Source organism: Parus major, chromosome 11 (genome assembly GCF_001522545.3).
Source record: "Parus major isolate Abel chromosome 11, Parus_major1.1, whole genome shotgun sequence".
NCBI lineage: Eukaryota > Metazoa > Chordata > Aves > Passeriformes > Paridae > Parus > Parus major.
In genome coordinates, this window is record NC_031780.1 from 5,936,456 (window position 1) to 5,956,383 (window position 19,928).

The following is a 19,928-nucleotide window of genomic DNA, read 5'->3' on the forward strand; positions in this document are numbered from 1 at the left end:
CACAAACATCAAACTCGTGAGTTATCTTGATTAATTTTCTTCATCATATCTAATTCACGGCTGTGAGAGATCACATTCTTTTCAAATATATAAATAAACCCAAGCCTAACTTTAGCCTTATCTAGATTATGGCACACTGGGGAGAAAACAGAGGAGGTCATGAAATCTGAGACTGCTGTTTCTTCTCATAATGTAATTACACTTTTGGCTAATGAAATTACTGCAGTCTCAGGGTAAGGGCTTGCAAGTCAGAGCTCTCACATGCTTGTGAGAGAGAGGGTAAGGGAGCACTGTTTACCATTTATATCTGAGGGATGCACACAAATCCCCAAGATCCAAGCACAACTTTGTTTCTGAACTCTGAGCAAGACTACATTTGTGATCAAAGCCCTTTTCTAGTTACTACAATAAAAGGAAAATTAGCTTAAGAGGGAGGGAAGTCTGGAAGAGAGAGAAAGAACATCCCATTTTGCCCTGCTGGTACCCTCCAAACAGCTGAAAATAAACACAGCTTAGCTCAGTGGAGAGAAGCAGGAATAGAGCAAAGCAGTCTAAGAGCACAGCTGAGCCCTCCAGGTCTCTGTTTGCACCGTTCAGGCACTCACAGCCCTGCTCCAATCCCTTCCAATCCCTCTCACAACCAGGCACACATCTCCAAGTCTGTAAGGGACACACAGCTCAGTGTCACAGTGGGGAAAAAATGAGTCAGTATATTGTAGTCAGAATTACAAACTCCTGTTGTTGAGACTGTGCTGATATCCCCACCCAGCAGTGGATAATACTTTCCACCATGCCAAGAGTGCCAGCCAGTTGTTTTTCCTTTCAGACAAATCAAGAATGGCAAAGTGAAGACTCTGACCTGCAACTGCTGGGCACTCAGGTGCACCTGTATAATACAAAGTATGATTTACCCAGGGGAAATGAATGGAAAACCAGGATTTCTCACTTGGATAACCCTGTCAGCCTCTCACTTTCTATTAACTATTAGGGGAAGGGAAAATATATTATCTACTTGCTGTTAGTGGCCACTGGAATAACTGTTCCTAGCCCTTGGTAGCCAACAGCACACAAATTCCAAAGGACAAAATAAACCTGCTTAGTGCATCTCAACTGGGCACTAGTGATGGATGTGGGGTAAATTGATTATTTCCACCTCTGGCTAAATATTTAGGGGGAAGAAATTGCACACATATTCTTTTTTCTTTTTTTTTTTAATTTGAATTAAGGACAATAAGGAGAGCAAACTGACTTATTAAAGTCAATACTCTGTTTTTTGGTATCCTCATTACCTGCTCCAAACCTGCCTTCAGGAGACTGGTTGATCTGTGAGCTCACAGTGTAATCTGAAGCACACTTGAGTCACATGGTGATTAACATGACTGTGTGTGCACAAAACATCCCCCTAGAGCACAGAACCCATGGAAAAAAATAAAAAACCCTTTCCTCCTTCTGCCCAAGTTCTCCAAAGCTTTCAGTGAATGCTAAACCAAGTGAGTTTGCAGAAATGAGACCAATTTACACTCAAGGAGGCCATTATCACCCATCACATTAAACAAACCCATTTCATTTTCAAATCTAGCTGCAAAATTAGTTCTTGCCTATTAAACAATTCTGAAGAAATTAATGGCAGAAGGTTTTGCTTTGACTGTCGTAAAGATCACCAAAAACACTCGTGTTTAAAATGCTAATTACAGAGGCTCAATGCCAAAAAAATAATTCTGGTAAATTAAATCCCATGATTAATTCATAACGTCCATTTTAGCATTAATCCTAGCATTAAGATACAGAGTAGTCCCCATACACACACACACATCTCTCTCACTTTGGGGAATAAAGTAATAGTAATTCCTAGGGTTTTTTAATAACTCTTCAAATTTTATGTACATTATTTAATTATTATAACGAGATAGTTAATCCATGATGTCACATTTCTTGTTTGCAATCTCAGTGAAGGGCTGCAGATTTTAAAGACTCAAAACAAGTAACTTCTCGTGCATGGTTGAGACAGAAGTGTTCCTGAAACCACAAGGACTAATGGATTTACTATTGAGTATCATACTCCTCTCCTCTACTGTTTTGGGGACAACACAAATCCTCAGCAGTTCATCATTTAAGCTTGAAAAGTAATACCTGGCTATAAACACCCTAAGGACTGCACCAATAGCATACAAAAACAGCAACATCCCATACCTGGAAATTTCCTACAGAGTTTCAAAATAAAATAATTACTGGATGACACAGATCTTAAATCAGCACAGCACCATCATGACTATACTGCCAGCATTTGCTACAATATCCTTTCCAATAAGAGCATAAAAGCTTATATTCCTGCTGGGGGAAGAAACAGTGACTCTTAGATGTCTAAGACATCTTTTTCTTGTGTCTTCACTTCACTTACCTTGGTATAAAATGATTCATCACAGGTGTTTCTTTGTAAGTATATCAATCAATAGAATTTCTGCAAGCCAATAATGCAACAGGGCTTTCCAAATTTAGCTTTTCCATTCATGAAAAACTGACCCAGGAAACCAGGAAAACACAGTAAAATTAATTAAAACATTAAATGAAGACTTTTCCATCAGAGCCAGCAAAAGAGACAGGGATGCCAAAAGATCTGTCACGTGTGAAATTCACTGCTTACACCAACAATTTCCTTCAGTTAATGCACATAACCCTAGAGTAGTTAATAACCATTTAAAATGCCAGCCTAAAATATTTGTTGATAGTTTGCTCAATGTTTCCCACCAGCAGCTAAAAAAGCCTTTGAACAACTTCTCTATTTAACAGTTCTCACTGTCTATTGTGTGTGGTTTTCATTGACTCTCTTTAAAATTTATCTAAAGCCAATGGATCAATCACCTCTGTGAAAATATATTCTGAACACCAATTTGAATAAGAGACCCTTTTACCATGTTCCTGACAACCTATTGCTAACAATGACATTGTAACTATTCATTTTCTGCTGATATTTTTACTGACTGCTCACTCTAGACAGCACCTTCTGGGTTTTTTTTTTTCCATTTAGTATCTTATGTCATATCCAAAGCTGTTCTTTTACAGCCTCTACATCCAGCATTTTCAAAGTAGCAGGGACATCTCATCTGCTCAATTACTTATTAGTGTTGCTAAAGAATACCATTTCCTCTTGTGGCTGATAAAATATTAATCAAAAACAGGAACAGAGTGATTTCCCTGTGTGGATGTCTTCTAATGGTAATACATGGAGTCTAAGAGAGATCTGGAGGTCATGTAATAGCTCTTGAAGGCAGGGAGGGGCTCAAAGATAGAAATGACTTTGTATACTGAATAATGACATTGTATTCAAAGTGCAGCTTAATTATTGCTGTTCTGTAGGAAAATATCACAAGTGTGATTACCAGGATGAATGCAAAGATTTATTGGGGATAACAGCACATGACTGAAAAAGAAAAATCTTTTGTAAGCATTTTTGATCCTTGGAATTGCTCAGTATCCAACACAGAGCCACAGAGAGGACTTCCCAAATTATCAGTGTGCTTGATGTATCAGTTAATCACAGCAGTACAACAGCAAATAGTTTTCTGTTCATTCTGTCAGTTATTAAACATCCACCCCACACTGGCTTTGGGTATTTTTGTTCCTGTTTTTCTCACAGGATTTGAAAGAGGAGGGAGGGACCAGAATGAAGAACTGAGAGGCAATTGAAAGAAATATGGAAAACCTGTAACAGCTTGAAAAAGAACCTAAGTATCCTTTAATATAATAGCAAAGCACCGTATTTCCTTCTAAAGTTTTGATGCCAATACTCTTGACTGACTTGGAAAAAAAATACTATCCTAAATAACTTCTAAACAAATAAATACTGCAAAATCATGGTCTTGGGTGGTAGTGGAAGTGTTTCAACCTGGATCAACCAGTAAATTAATCGTAACATTACTATAAACTTTATATAACTGTAAATCACCAGTAATAGGAGCCAGCTTCCAGAAACTGGGCTATCAACCAAATACTGTTCAGTGGTGTGTGATAGCAGGAAACCTTACTCAGTCCTCAAAATGTCCATTTCCATCCCTCTAGAGGCACTAATCAAGTCTGGTGACAAGCAGATGTTCCAGTTTCCCTAGAAGAAATGCCAGCCCACTTTCCACAGCCATTTTGAAGAAGAAAGCAGGACAGTGACATACATAAGGCTATTTTACCTCTAATAAATATATTTCATATTAGTATCATGCTTATTTCTCACAATACAGTGAATTCTCAAAGTGCTGTAACACTGGGCAAGATGAAAAACTGCTTGAATACAAACACCCAAAGCTAAAGAACAAGTGTCACCTCTTGGCACTCGTGTTTTGTAATTCTTTGAATGCAAGAAAGCAAGAACAGTCCTGTCAGCTGCCCAGGAAAAAAAAACAACAGAGCAACTGTTTTTCATCACAGAGTACACACTGGTTCACGTGACAAAACTTTGTGCCTTGGGAAAAAAAAGTACTAACACTCTCTAAATGATTAACCCAGAAGACAAACACTTAGAACAAGCAGGTAGGAAAGATGGCCAAAAAAAGATAATCTGTTAAAACTTCATATTTAATAGTAACCTTAACATACAAGAGTTTTCAGGTATGGATCTAAAACATTCTGTAAAATATAAAAGAGTAGGTGCTGTGCTTTCCAGTCACAGATAACTAAAAATGAGAGGCCAAAGTCAAACAGGTCAGGATCAGAATAAAGGTCACCTGATATAACTCACATTTACAATCCATTTTTCTTGGATTTTGCACAGCTCACAAGACAATTCACAACTGAGAGAAAAGGGTAAAAAACACACATGCAGGGAAACTACAGTGGCAGAAGTAACAGCAAAGTTAATTCAAAATATGCAAAAGTCCCCTTTCACTCACATTTATGCTGTTATATGTGGGAAACTATTTTTGAGTGGGAACTGTTTACCACTGATTTAAATTAATTTTCCTCCAAGTGAATTAAGAGAATAATTTTCTTCATTAAAAATTCAGAGTTGCTTCTGTGTGATTTAAATCTTTGTGATAATAAATTGGGACCCAGATCTGTTCCAAACATGACATCTCTGCCAAGGCTCCTGAGAAACAGCATTTCCCATCAGCCAGGCTGGATTCTGCTCAGCCTCCTGGAGCAGTAGTCCTTAATGAGAAGGGGAGTGTGGCTGGTGAGCTGGTTTTGATAAGTAGTAATAGGATGAGCAAAAAGTAATATACCAACAGTTGATATATTACTTGACATGTCAATTGTTGGAGAGTTGCTGTATTGAATTTGTACCTACAGCAAACACAATACACAAGATTCTAATATACTGCAGTGTTTGCTACATATTTTCCAAGTGATTGTATTGACTTTGTAAACAAAGATTATATGAAAAAATAAAGACTCCTGTACCATATAATATTTACCAAGTGAACAAATCTATCATAGCTGGAAATAAAAACACAATTTCACCTGTGTCAGGAAAGGAGGAAATAAATTGACCATTTGAAATGAGATCAGATACTTCAGTTTGGAGCTCGGGCACCTAAGAGAGCCTCCTTCCAGTGCAGAAGGTGAGAATTGTTTTAGTTTTAAATATTGCAGGGAGGAGAAAGAGAAGATGAATAGAGTATCAAATGGTTAGAGTGAACAGTTCAGGTTTTCCAAAAATCAAAATGAAACAAAATGACGAATTTACACTCTCCAGACCTAATTTTTATCATAATGACAGTAGTCCATTTCCAACGGGAGGAGAACCAAAACATCTCTAGCTAAGCCCAAAATCACTTCTTTTTTTGATTTTGCAAAAGGTTACATCATTTAGACATAGAGAAATATTAAGGTACTACCTAAGTTTAAGTCATAGTAAACAACATTCTATACCAATCCAATTTTTGTGGTCCACATCCTAGCACAATACTGGGCTGATAATTCAAGTGGAGATGCCCCAGCCAGGAGGTCATGATACACCTCCACTTAATCCTTCACAGGGGGAAGATCCACAGCCACAGCAGCTTCTCTTACTCTGCTATTTCTTCTTCTCTTCTTTCACAGAATGACAGAGGGGCTTGGCTGGAAGGGACCTTAAAGATCATTAAATTCCAGTTCCCCTGCCATGGGCAGGGATGCCACCCAACAGAGAAGCTTCCAACCAATTTGCCCTTTCCCACCAGTTCTTCCACTCTCATCTTCCTTTTCTTAGCACTTCAGCCATTTAAGTGTTGTCTTGTCTATTTTTGATGAATAAAAATATAAGTAAAGACTAAGCTTCTACTGGGGCTTAAGAACATTCACAACTGCTTTACCAAAAAAAAAAAAAATAAATCAGAATTATTTCTGCAATAATATTAAAAAAAAGATGTGCTCCTGAAAGAACATATTTCAAATAAATAATATTTTTATTGTGAACTCAAAGCAGTGTTCATAGTTAATAAAATATTTTAAAATAATCACTTCTCATGAGATTGCTTAAATACTTAATAAAGCCAAAAGTTACTGCTAAGAACAGATCTGTAAAAATAAAGGCCTACACTTGACATACTACAAGATCTTAACTTGACAGCAGAAAAGGTATTGTATATTTTCACCAAATACTTTCTTTATAAATGAAGCTATTTGAGGAAAAGAAGAAAAACAGCTTTTTCTTTTAAATAAGGATTTAGATGGGATTTCCCTCCTACAACAGCATCACTGACACAAAGTTTGACTATTACCTTATCAGACACCTTTGTCTTTGTGTATCTCATCTCAATCTCAGGAATATCTGCAGAATTCAGAAGTTTTGAGGCTGTATGTTTAGGTTTGAAGCTAATAGTCTAAGTCAGCTCTTTAGTGTGCCAAAGTGTTTGCAAGCAATGTATTTTCCTAAGTAAAATAGACTGCTGCCACCCTAAACATTCCCCACACAATAAAATGTGTATAAAAAGGAACGTGTTAGCAGTAAGCAAACTGTCATAAGCAGAGCACTGTATTTAATATTCAGATCAAGGCATCTCTGTCTCATCCCAGCAAACCCTTTTGACAAAAGCCATCCAATGTCTGCCAGCAGTATTGAGTCCAGCTGAGGACAAATTTCAAGATGAACCTGAAATCAATTTGCCATCAAATTTTCATGCTTCTCCCAGACTATCTGTGGCATTTTAATTACAAGCACCCTAGGCGGGGGGTACTACAGATATTGACACTTAGCTCCTACAATAAACTTTATTGGCAACCTCTGTCTGAATGTAGTACTCAACTAGAATAACAAGAAATATATGAGGATATCTAAGCAATAAGGTGGCATAATCACTTTGGAGTGGTTTTCTTCCCAACAGTGGACATCTCTACTAAAGAAACTTTTCTGGATTAAAATAAACATCTGTTTGGTGGAAAATTCACTGTTGTTGTGAACTTGTACAAAATCCCAAGCCATTCAAGAAGATAAGCAACATTAAATTCCTTCTTCTTCCCATTTAATTTGGTGGTGTTCTTATCTAGCCTTTATAAATTCCTGAAGTCATCCTTGCTAGAAATTGGTTCAAATTAGATCAGTGACAGGCTACAGAATCAGGGAATGTCTTTATATCTATTTCCATTCCCAGTCCTCAAGACTCCACTGCACAATTCACAAGGGCTAAATATCTTGGCAATTAGGGCTCTACACTGAAGATGAAGCAGTGATTTTCAAGTTGTGCAATGCACAATGTGGAGCTTTCCTGTAAAGGTATTCAGAAGCAGAACACAGACACGCAGCTCTTACTGAACACCGTGAGGACAAGGCTGCTTGCAGGACAATTTTCCTCCCTATGAAGAGGTAAAGAGAATGAAAGATTTATAAAAGAGACATTTAGAGACGTTCTCATGCCAGCACAAGGGAGGTTTGCTATGCATGATTAGGGGAGATGTGGAGAGAAGACAACAAGGTCACTCCAAACTGAATATAGATCTGAAACTAAGAAAAGCAAGTTGCAACAAGAACCTAAACAGAAAAAAACCCCACAACAGAAAGAAAATAAAATATTTTAAATGTTACCCCTCCACCACATGGCAGGAGGGTTGGAACTAGATGATTTTGAAGGTTCTTACCAATCCAAACATGATTTTTTTACACCCTAATTCAAGAAGAGAGGAAGTGTGTAGTGAATGTAAAAGACACTGACAGCTGAAAAAGGATTCCGTAATTAAGAACTGCAGGGTGCTTTGTTCAGGTGTGGTTTGATATTTCCTAAGCTGACAGGTAGAGGATGTCAGCAGCAAACACCCCCATTTATAGGTGATATGAAGGGGTCTGGGATGTTGGTTATGCTGGAGATCCAGCACAAAGGGTAAAAAGCTGAAAAATGAAGGGTTATAATCTAGGAAATTTTACAAATTAACAAATAGGATTAGACAATCATTAGTTTCCCAGACCCCATGAAACCAATGGAAGTAGTATTTCCTATTTGTGTCCTTGTTCACATCTGAAATTCAGGGTCTAATTGAAACCAATTCACTCGAAACACTGAGTGACAGCATCACTGCAAAAAACACTGGTGATGTTCCACCAGACAAAAATTAAACAGCAATTAAGTTTCATTGCAAACATTTCTTGTAGCATTAAAACCCAGTTATGTTTTTGCTATTGAGTATAAAACAAACACTGAATTTTTATTTTTTTTTAATTATTGATGAAAACATTTAATAGATATTGGAAAGGAACAGCCTCTCACAGTTTTAGTCATTTTTCAGAGTACTCAAATGGGTTTAAAACATTCTGCCCAATGACACACATCCTGCTTTTAAGACATCCCTTTTTTAATTCCAGCCTGAACTCCAATGTAAGAACAAAGTTTTCAGTAAGAGTGGCAAAGGCAGCCTTCAGAAATCTGGGTACATCCCAGACAGAGCAGAGAAATCCCTGCCACTGTCCATTGGCACAGCACTGCTGCCTGCATCCTTTTGTCAAGCCCAAGCTGAGATCTTAGAGAATCTCATTTTAAAGGTGCCACACGAAGAACTGGCCTTTTTTGGCCTCTAAACCCAAATTTTTTTGAGGCTTTTTACTGTAAAAGATCTACAGTCTGTTACATTCCCAAGTCGACCCAAGGAATGAAAATGCCTCAAATCTCAAAGAATTTTTAACAAAATACTACCTACCATCTCATGGCAACCCTCTCATATTGTCCATTTACAAAATTCCTTAAACAAAATGTTTAAAGAAAAAAATGCTGCTTACCACTTTCAGCTAAAGCTAGGAAGCAGGGCAGGGTGGGTGGTTAGTTACCCATAAAATATATGTTTTTACATACAATACAATTTTGGGGGGGGAACTACCTTCTTCTATATGTATCCTCACAAAAAACAATTTTGCTTTTAATAGTAAGCATATGCAAGCATGTCATGTGGAGCTAATTTTTTTTAATCCCTGGAAGATGATACAGAGACCGAAATTTTTACTTCATTTATATGACCTGATAATAAACACACAAACAAAATTCCAAGTCTGCTGCCAGCTCCCTACAGGGGAGTTACAACAGAAAAATAATCAACAAGTCAATTATTCTATTTAAAATACATGGTGCCTGGCCTGAATTTTTTAAGGTGAATTCTGAAAATCATATATGTGAAAGAAAAGCTGTATGAAAGTCACCTTTTTTAAGCAGTTTTTGCCAATAAAATATTGGCATAAGCTGATCTAATGGCTTAAAAATCAGACTGTGAATCTGACTGTCCATTGGATATTTGCTGTGAGTATCCTGCAGTTTCTTAAATAAAGCATTAACTTGAGCCACAAAGAATAAACAAAGATTCTCTGGACAATTTTAAATGCTCTTGGGATATACACCCCTTAATAACTGAAAAAACAGACTTCAAATGTGAACATGGTTTGGGCAACATATTCTTTCAATTAGTTTTATTTTAGTATAAATATAGCAGGAATATGGAATCTAATGTCATATGGGGAATTTCCTATAATGGGGCACTACTGCTCTTAAAGTGATCTGATTCAAGCTCTGAGAGTTCTGCACTCAGGGTGATGTATTCCCATTTGGAAGTGACTGCAGTTATCAGTAGCCAAGAATAATAATGTTGTTTAAGCCACTCCCCGAGGCACAAGAAGCTCAAACACCTTTTGAAATTGGTGTGTGATAGATAATTCACCTATACATCATTTTACACACCCATACACATTACATAACAAAACTGAGTTAATATTTGTGCTGTGCCTTGAAGATGTTTCAAATGCTTTTATTACTAATAAACTGTATTTTTCACAGATCAGCTCTGAAACTTTAATGAACTTCTAGATGTTGAAATACATCTTACAAATCACTTAGTGATTCTGGTTTTAACTTCAGACTCCTGAGTGAAGAAAGGAGGATTAAAGTTAATTTTAGGGTGTCATTTTTAAAAATGCTGTGTTAATTGAGACAATTTATTTCAGGTACTTCTGGCAGGCATTGAGCTGACATATAATGGGAATATATGCACAGGAATTACAGTGAATACAGGAAAGTGGGGACTCAAAGAGAGCCTTTTGTTACCTGTAGAAACTTCAGCATTTTATGCCCAAAATAAACTAAATACAACAGAGCTGGAATAAATGGCTCCTCGGGATAAAAAAGGGAAATGGCAGAAGCACTGCAAATTCTATGAAATATTATAAGAGAGAAAAAATGCCAGGTTTATATCTCTGAAAAGAATAAGGGAACACCAAGAAGACACTTACAGACTACAGTTCTGCTCTAACTTTCCTTCCACAAAACACTCAGTTTAATAAGCTGCTCTGTCACAAAGCACATCAGCTATATAATTTGATAGAGTTAATAATGGAACAGCTTCAAATATTATGTTCCTTCAAGTTTTTGGGAGTTTCACTCATTCAATCTCTTATACAATGTACTCACACGTGTTTTGTACATTTAGCAAAGACAAAAATGAATTTTGCATGCAAGGCTAGAATTTTCATTGTCATCAAGAAAAGTTAATTACTGAATAAATTGCAAGTTCAGAAATATAATGCATTAGGACAGAACCTATCCTTTTTGCCTGAAGAACCTATTAAACTTCATCTCGTTAGCAGAGTGAAAAATCTTAATTAGCATTTTGTTTTGGACAAATCATTGCCAAGTCTGAACTGTCTGTAGCAAATATAAAAGAAGAGAGACTCAGCAGATGAGGGTTTACACAGTATCATTTCTGAGTATTTCATAAAGTCTGACAATAGAATCTCTGACTTAAGAAACCAGAAACTATGAGCAGTTTTTCTGCTTTTCTGTATTCCACTCAGCTTTGAATTCCTTTTCATTTATCAGCCAATGAGCTGTTAAAAAGTTACATACTGTTAGAATCTTATAACTGTGTGGTTAAGTGTGCAATGTGAGTTTTTAATAAAAAAAAAAAAAAAGGCATTTTTGGTTCTTGCACAAATTCCATCTCACAGATTTCCCAGAACAGCTGTCACAAAATATACAGAAGACAAGATTGGAAACTGCCCACCAACCAATCAAGTTTTAACGTTTAACTTGATGCATTTTAAATGAGTTTTTCTTTTAGCTTTTGGGTTGTTTGGGTTTTTTTCTTCAGTGAAAGAAGCAAACACAACACAAGAGAAGATTTACATTCATTACTTCACTTAGCATTTCCAAAGAACTGTTACTGTCTAGATTTTGGAAGTGAGTTTTTTCAAACTGTTATCAAAACATAAGAGGAGCTTTGTATCCACAGTCCCACTAAGAGTTAGGCCTGTTAAGACCAATGAGATCACACTCCTTTGACACTAAATTCTGACCAAGAAACAGAAATTTATTTGGTGTGGAAGAAGGCAAGGAAGCATGAGACCTAATTTTTATTTTTTTTTTTTTTAATTCAAGGCAGGATTTGAAAAAGTTTCAGATTTAAAAAATATAAAAAAGTTACATTCAAACCATTTTCCACTTCTTGACAAAAACCAGTCAAAAATCATTCAGTCCCATTTTTGGATCTTTTTTGCAACAGGTCCTCCACTGAAAGAGCCTTCTTCTTCTTTGCTTTTCTGTTTTATGTTTTGGAATGTGTTTCAAGGTAGAACTAATAAAAAACACGGGGGGAGAGCAGCTGCTGTGCTGATCTGTGGATCACCACAACTCTTCTAATCCTACATCATTTTTGGAATATAACAGAAGTGCATAAAGGGACAGCAGCACAAAACAGGCTACACAAATCATGGCAAGGGGTCTGCAGCAGACCAACAAAAAGGCCAAAGAATAAATGCAGCCAGACCAAGTGATTGAAGGTATTTCCAAAAACATGTTGAAGGTGTAAAAGGAGTGGAAGCCAAATTCAGCAGAGGTGAGATTGCAGCAGTTAGAGATGTCTTAAGAAGTTGCTGATTTCTAACATGGCACAAAACAAGTTTGGTAAACTAACCCCATTTTTTAAATTAGGGTGTTCAGCAGCACGGTGAAGACTTCTAATCACCAAAAAGGTTGGGGGGCAGTGGATTTTCAATGCATTCTTGTCCCCAGGGTCCCTCTGCATGGGCAAATCAAAGCTGTAATGACCCACTGCATAAATTAAATCTCTCAAAGACCTAATACAATACAAGATTGATGTATAAAGACTGGCACAAAATAGCAGGATAGCTGCAAGGCCATAACTGCATCTTGAGATGAGATTACAGACTTGGGGAGCTTAACATCTTGTTTTGAAGCTATTGCTCAAGGAAAGACTTTTAAACCTGTATATTAAAACTAATGAGCTAAATAGGCCATGCATTAAAAAACTGAAATCTGGTGTCATTCTTGGAAGAGTGAAGACAAGTATGATCATTTTTTGCTCCCCTGAATGTTGAATTACAGTGATTAGATTCTTCTACAAGCTGCATTAATTTGTTATTTGCATGGAAACAGTGTAACAGGAAAACATTTTCCACATTAGTGCAACAGACAGCTTTTATGCCTGAGCTCTATAAAGAATAAATTTGCAATTTTCCAGAAAGAAATAAGGTAATGAATAACAGGAATTCCAGTGTGGGAATACTACTTCTCTGTATAGTAGCCATTTTAATTAAACATACAAGATTTGAGACTACACCATTTTCATTGCTGTCTCCTCAGAGGCAATGGTTTGCTTCAACCATGTGGTCAGGTATTTTCAAATAATGTAAGAAAAAGTTAAATTTTAATAATCAGTAAAGACAGTGAGGTCCCAAAAGGAGACTTAGTAAAAACAGGCTGACATACAGAACTATGTTAAAATTGGCATAAATGACTCATGATTCATATTCCATATCCTTAAATATGTTCAGACCCAAAGTGTGGATATATTTTCCTGTTTCAGACCAGCAGTAGTTGCCATTTTTATTTAGCAAGAGCATTAATGAAGACTTTTTTTCCTCCAGCAAAAATCTTGCTATATTTCATATTATTAAGGAAGGGATAGACATAGCTAAAAGCCAATATTAAGGATAATGGCTCAAAGCCTAATATAGTATTTTATCAGCTTCAGCTTATAAAAGGGATTAATTTCACATGCTTTTTTCCCACTTTGTTAGCAAATAAACAGGCAGACAACTGCTGTTTCCTGCGACCAGGAAAGCTGCTCAAGTGTTCACACCAAGTTCTTTAGAGATACCTGCTGCTACAGCAGGTGATTAAATCCAAAAATTATAATCATTTCTTCCATCAGATTTTCTTAGATGGCAGATACCACTTGTTTACTCCAGTTTGTTTTGTAGAAACTTCAAATTTATCTCAATACCTCAAATAATTTTAATAACCTTAACAAGCAACACTGCTTAAAAAGTCTCAATCCTGAGATCCAAAGAGCTCTCCACAAACACAGATGTCCTACATCTTTAACCTGCTGTCACTGCAGACAGCCATGCCACCCTGCTGCAGGACTTTCTCTCTTTTACAATTAACATCAGTGAGCTATAGTTAGTATTTTTACTGGATTAGTTCAGTTGTTAGTACTAAATGTACAATTGCATATTAATTGTAAATGGCGATTAAAAAGGAGGGGAAAAAAGAAAAAAAAACTTGAAAAGGTTACTGAACATCAAGATAAAGCAAAAAAGAAATAGCTTCTAGAAAACTAATATTTGTATCCCTATAGTGTTAATTATGCCCTAGATTTTAAGGAGATTTTAAATTGCCTCTTTCAACAGATGTTCTCTTAAAAGAATGGCTTATTTGGGAAATGACAGGTCTTTGTCAAAGCTTACCCAGTGGAATACAAAAATTAATACCAACTAACTATAGCCCCAAGTATTACAAACTCTTTATTCTCAACAACAATATGACACCCCTGTCAGCAGTCAGCTTACTAATTATATATATGTAAGGTAACTGCAGCAGCCATAAAGCAACAGCCACTTCAACCCCACTGGTGCAGCTGCTGAGCTTCCCCTCTTCAGAGATGGCCCTGCTGAATTCAGTCATATATACAAAAAGTGGCTTGGTGGCAGGAAAACCCAAAAAGAAAACCCCACCAAAATTTATTCCACTCCCAAGAGATACACAGAAATCTGCCCCCAGTCTGCTTCTTCCCTTCCTTCAGAATTTAGAATTTAGAAAAAAGGGGTCAAGTATCGTATACTTCTTCTAGCTATGGATATTTATTTTATTAAAATGAAACTATTAAAAAAGAACCAGCAAACAAACTACCTCAGACTTTTTAATGCAATGCTATATTTTAAGTGTTTGAAGTGATAATAGAAGAAGTCACATAAAGCAAATTCAAACAAGCAGATGTGAATACTCATACCAAAATCCTGATTTCTACGCTCAGAAATGAGAAATTTTCTATTGTGGCATAAGTCAAATTTAATCAAACAATGAAAGTCATGGATATTAATTTTTACAATACATTTGTTACATTGTGGGTTAAACCGAAAATTATTCTACCAGGTAAATGTGAACATTCTTGACTATATTCCACACCAAGTAACCCATCTAGAATTAATCCAGGTTTTGTTACTGCCATGGAATTCAACCCTTTGGGTATTTAGCTGGTCAACAGCTTCCTATAAAATCAGAAAATTATGTACAAAGAAAACTGTAATGTCACAGGACAAAATACCTTCCCCATAAATAGCCTAAGAATTCTCTGTATCATAATCCAAAGTGTAACCTCATATTAAAATGCAAACTTTTTGACAAAATTGTTTTGCTAATAATTGAACACCAGTTTCAAAAAATCTTAATTGAACAAATTAACTGAACTCCAGTTACAAAAATACAAATCTCTGATATCCTCCCATGTCAGAACTCCCTTGACCTAAAAGGAGCAAAGACTTCAGCCCACATTTACCCTGCCTTGCTTCTGGGTTACTTCACTCAACTAAATCAGTGTGATTTAGTCACCAGTCATTTTCTACATATTTGGCACTCATCTTTAGAATATAATAGGTTTGGTACTGCCTTTTTCATTTTCGAATTCATGGTTGCTTGGTGGTCTTAATTTTCTCAGAGTATTCAAAGATGACAGATTAATAGGTGGTTCTTTGCAACTGTGTGGGCAGATCTTTAATGGAGCTCATTAGTTTATATTAGTGAGCAGCATGCAGAGATGTGGAAGCTCTTCCTGGAGGACAAATTTTTTAAAAATAAAATAAATAAATTTAAATCAATTCAACCATTAAATAAATACCAACTACGTCGATTTATGTGAAGAAACAACAAAGTAAAATAATTATTCATTATAAACATTAAAGAAAAATCAAAAATGTATTTTGGTGCTACAGTGGGGATTTTTTCCCTACAAAATTCAGCTGTCCTTAATACCGGAAAAAGTGAATCTTTTGAGATTTCCCCAGCATACCTTGTACATCTGTTTATCATCTAGGACACCCAGTAGTACAACAGACTGCTGCTCAACCCAGCAGAGAATTCTGTGGTCTTTTCTATCATAATAAGCCTTGAGCTAGGGCTGGATTATGAAAAAAAAATAATAATCACAACATTAAATGCAAGTCAACCTTGGCACTCAACCAAAAAACCCGGGACATTTATATGAACATGGCACACATAAAAGGATTTCATTTTACACAAAACATTTTTCATTTAACTTGATTGGACTTTTTTCCAGCACCTGCTTAGGTTTCCAGGTAACCATGAAGTTTAATAAACCTGTACAATGATAATTAAACACTGTAAATAATTTATCTGCTTAATCTTCCTAACTGGGCTTTATTCCTTTGTAGAAAAGTGATCCTTGCTGGCATTCTGAATAAGGTTTGCAAAATAAGTGCGGCGAGGAGTGGTAGCATAAAGTGGATTTGCTCTCAATAATGTATGAAGCCACATGCTGGGTAGAGGAATCCTCACAAAAGTGGTACCACAGCAATCTGTTCCTTTCATCTGCAGCCAGCATTTAAAGTGAAGGTGCTGCTCCGAATCAAAAGCACAATCATTCATTTGTGAGCAGATGTCCTTCACACGGCAGGCAGCGCTTTTTCAAAACAGAGCTGAACAAATGCACTGCTGTGAGACAAGTTCCCCTACCCATTAAAGAAAGAACACAGTATATATTAATTTAGCAGGTTGTTGAATGTTTTAAAGTAGAATTTATGAAGCGGAAAAAGCATGTGGTGAAACAAAATGGCTTTCAAACTAAAATATGAAAAACCTCCTCTAGTTATTCACTTGCAAAATGCAAGAGTCTAGGGCTCATGACAATAGTTTATGCAGGAAATAAACTGAAATGTGAGCTGGGTGATTTTCCACACTACACTCAGATTATTAACTAAAAGACGCCATTAATTTGATAATATGTGCATGATTGTGAGGTTGCAAGTATATGTATTCTGTGTCCACGTTTGTTGATAGAATTTAGGAGTAAATCAAAGTAAACATTGTTTAAAGCTGTTGGGACTCTGCACCACTCAGCAGAGTAAACCAGAGAGCTGCTCAGAAAGTGAGTTCTGACACTTTTGATTAAATAGATTTTCCCAGTTCCCTCTGCACATACAAGCCTTCTTTGGAGGGTATTTCTTTTCCTAAGAAACACACAGCTCTGGATGTGGTCCATGCACCCTGCAGTGGACAAAGGTTCACCCTGACCCCTGTGTGAGGCTACAATCTTTGCTACCAAAGTTACAGCAGTCACACTTTCCATTATTGGATCACATTCCCATTATACACATTAAAATATATACCATAAAATAACATGCAAACACTTCAATCCTCACTCATAACTGAAGCCCCAAATTTAACCACAACTCTTTGCCATTTACAGCAACTGTATGTGCTGGATGTATTTAGACACCAGCACAGACCTCTCAGAAGCAAGGTGTTATCAAATGAAGGCACACACATCAAACTCTTCTGCAATCACTAAGAGGCAGCTGCATCCCTTTAAGTGCGTTTTTTAATTCACATCTATGGGCTAGGTAGTTCCTCTGTCTCTTTTTAATCCTGTTGTAAAAGGGTGAGGGCAAGCCACAGGATGCACACCGTGATTTTAGACAGCTCCTGCAGCCTGTCCAGCCCCCCCAGTCCCACCCGGACTGTGCAATGCTTTCCCACCCCAAACCCTAAATTCTTCCTGCACCCTTTTCTCAGCTCCCCCAGCCCCTGATCACACCCAAAAACACATCAAACCTCAGGAGCACTTGCCTCTACCAACAAAAGCCACATCTTCTCTTCCTTCTTTCCCCTCATTTCCCATAACATGGCTTATAAACACATCAATATTTACAATTACTTTATCCACCTTAAACAAACACACAGAATTTTGCTGCCCACACAGAAAAAGGTTGATTCCTTCTTCCAGAAACATACTATTACTAGCAATATAATTATTATAAGGAGTACTGCAATTTAAACCTGAATCTCTGTTTATATATGCATGATTATTATAGCAGGAGTCATTTGTGGAGAGCTCACATATGAAAATGCAGCTAATAACTCTTACTGTAATGATTAATCAATTTATGAATATATTATTTAAACTAATAGTTCAGGTAGGGTATCTTAAACAAGTTACAGAGTACATCGACCAATTCAAATACCAGCTACTAGATCAATAAGAAACTCTAAGTAACTCCAGGGAATAGGTACACTTGCATAAGAAACTGTGAATTTTTAAAATCCTTCTATTGGGAGAACAACCTCATCAAAAATAATTGCTTTAGGCCATTATCTTTGGATTTTGGCAAACTGTATGGTAAATTAGAAATTCAAGGAAGAGTTTGACACTGTATAACAAACTATTTTTTATACTATTGCAAGATAAAATATTTTTTTTCTTTAAACTAGTCAAAGGAAAAGCAATACCTGATACATCTCTTCAGCTTTTCAACACATTAGTATTTAAAATGCAACATGGTTTATCTACCCCATGAACACACTATGAAGACTATGCCCTAGGCTCAAAATATAATGAATATATATTATGAATATATATATTGAATATATATATTCATAATATATAATATATTATGAATATATAGAACATATATGAATAATATACATTATATATAATATTAATATAGGTTTATAAATATATATTATATATTTAATCTAATTAATATAATAATATTAATATATTAAATATATTTACTTATAAATATAAGATCTTTTTCCCCTAAAATTTACAGGGGAAACAAAACAAAACAAACAAAATCCTCAAACTTTAAACCAAGTCTTTTTAAGGCACAACTGAAAAAGAAGAAAACCAGCAGCAAACCCAGGCAAAAAAATAAACAGATACCTGGTCAGACCTGACAATTTAGCTTGCTGGCAACACCATGAAAAGGTTTCTGTAACTGATTTAGTACTTTTTAAAATCTGAATATATAACTTTAATCTTTCAAAGCAGGATTTTTAATTAAAGGTACCAAGCACAAATTCACAAATCCGCTGCCCTGCTCTCCCTCCGACGCTGAAGGTGTGCTTTATCTCCGTTTCAAGTGATACTGCATTTTAAAAATTAATTAGTAGCTTGCAAGAACAGCCACACATTATTGAGTAAGTACCAGCATTTAAGTGAAACAGATGAAATATTGGTAAGCAATGCAGACCACAGTATAAGTATGTGAAGGGGGTCATAGGCTAATCCCTATTGATTTTCCAAGTACGCGTACAGCACCGCTGGGAAAGGCCAGTTCTGTTGGCAATCAGCTAGCACAAATACATTATAAATCTTACTGTCCACCTTCACTGATCACTGTCACTTACTTCCTCCACTAAAGACCATGAGGAAACTACAACAAATCCACTGACAAACAACCAGGAATGAATTTTAAAACCGTTCTCCTTAGGAATAATTTCAGAATTGTGATGTACGTAACGTAAAGCAGAAACACGTTTCAAGGAGCAATAAGGGACAAGATATGTAATAACTGTTCTGAGAAATAATCCACCAGAAAACTGCTGGACCACTGAGAGGAGGAACACAAATAATGATGAACAAGTCATTCACATTAATCTTACAAACTAATGTGAAAATTCGGAGCAAACACTCATTTGCCTGTTGGTGGGGGGAACTGAAACACATGAATTTCCCAAAGCTGACGATGATGCTGCCCTGGCAGTGGAGGAGCCAGCAGGCTTCTGTCAGGAGCTAAGCCCCATAACCACCCTTTAGTGCAAGAATCACAACACTACAGAGAAATAAGCAGGGTCCAGACCAATCCCAGTGGCCATAGGATAACTCTGATACAGGGCACAATAAAAGTTCAAGGCTTAACCAATGCACTTTGCAGGGAAAATGAGGACAGTGTTCTCAAAGGCACAAATGAGGTACTGAAGAGAGTAAAACACCACTTATTTTATGTCATTGTCACCATTTTCAGGAATGATTTCTTCACTGACAGGGTTGTTCAGCATTGGCAGGGGCTGTCCAGGGAGGTGGTGGAGTCCCCATCCCTGGAGGTGTCCAAGGAACAACTGGATGTGGCACTCAGTAGCACGAGGTGGTGTTTGGTCAAAGGTTGGACTACTAGATGATCTTGGAGGTTTTCTCCAAGCTAAATAAATCTGTGATTTTGTGATCCCAGCAGGTGT

General features: G+C 36.6%; 1 protein-coding gene across 1 annotated transcript in view; it reads right to left on the reverse strand.

Annotated features, from left to right (window-relative positions):
- The window catches only part of WWOX (WW domain containing oxidoreductase), a 473,213-nt gene that overhangs the window by 317,224 nt on the left and 136,061 nt on the right, over positions 1-19,928 (reverse strand). The window lies entirely within an intron of this gene.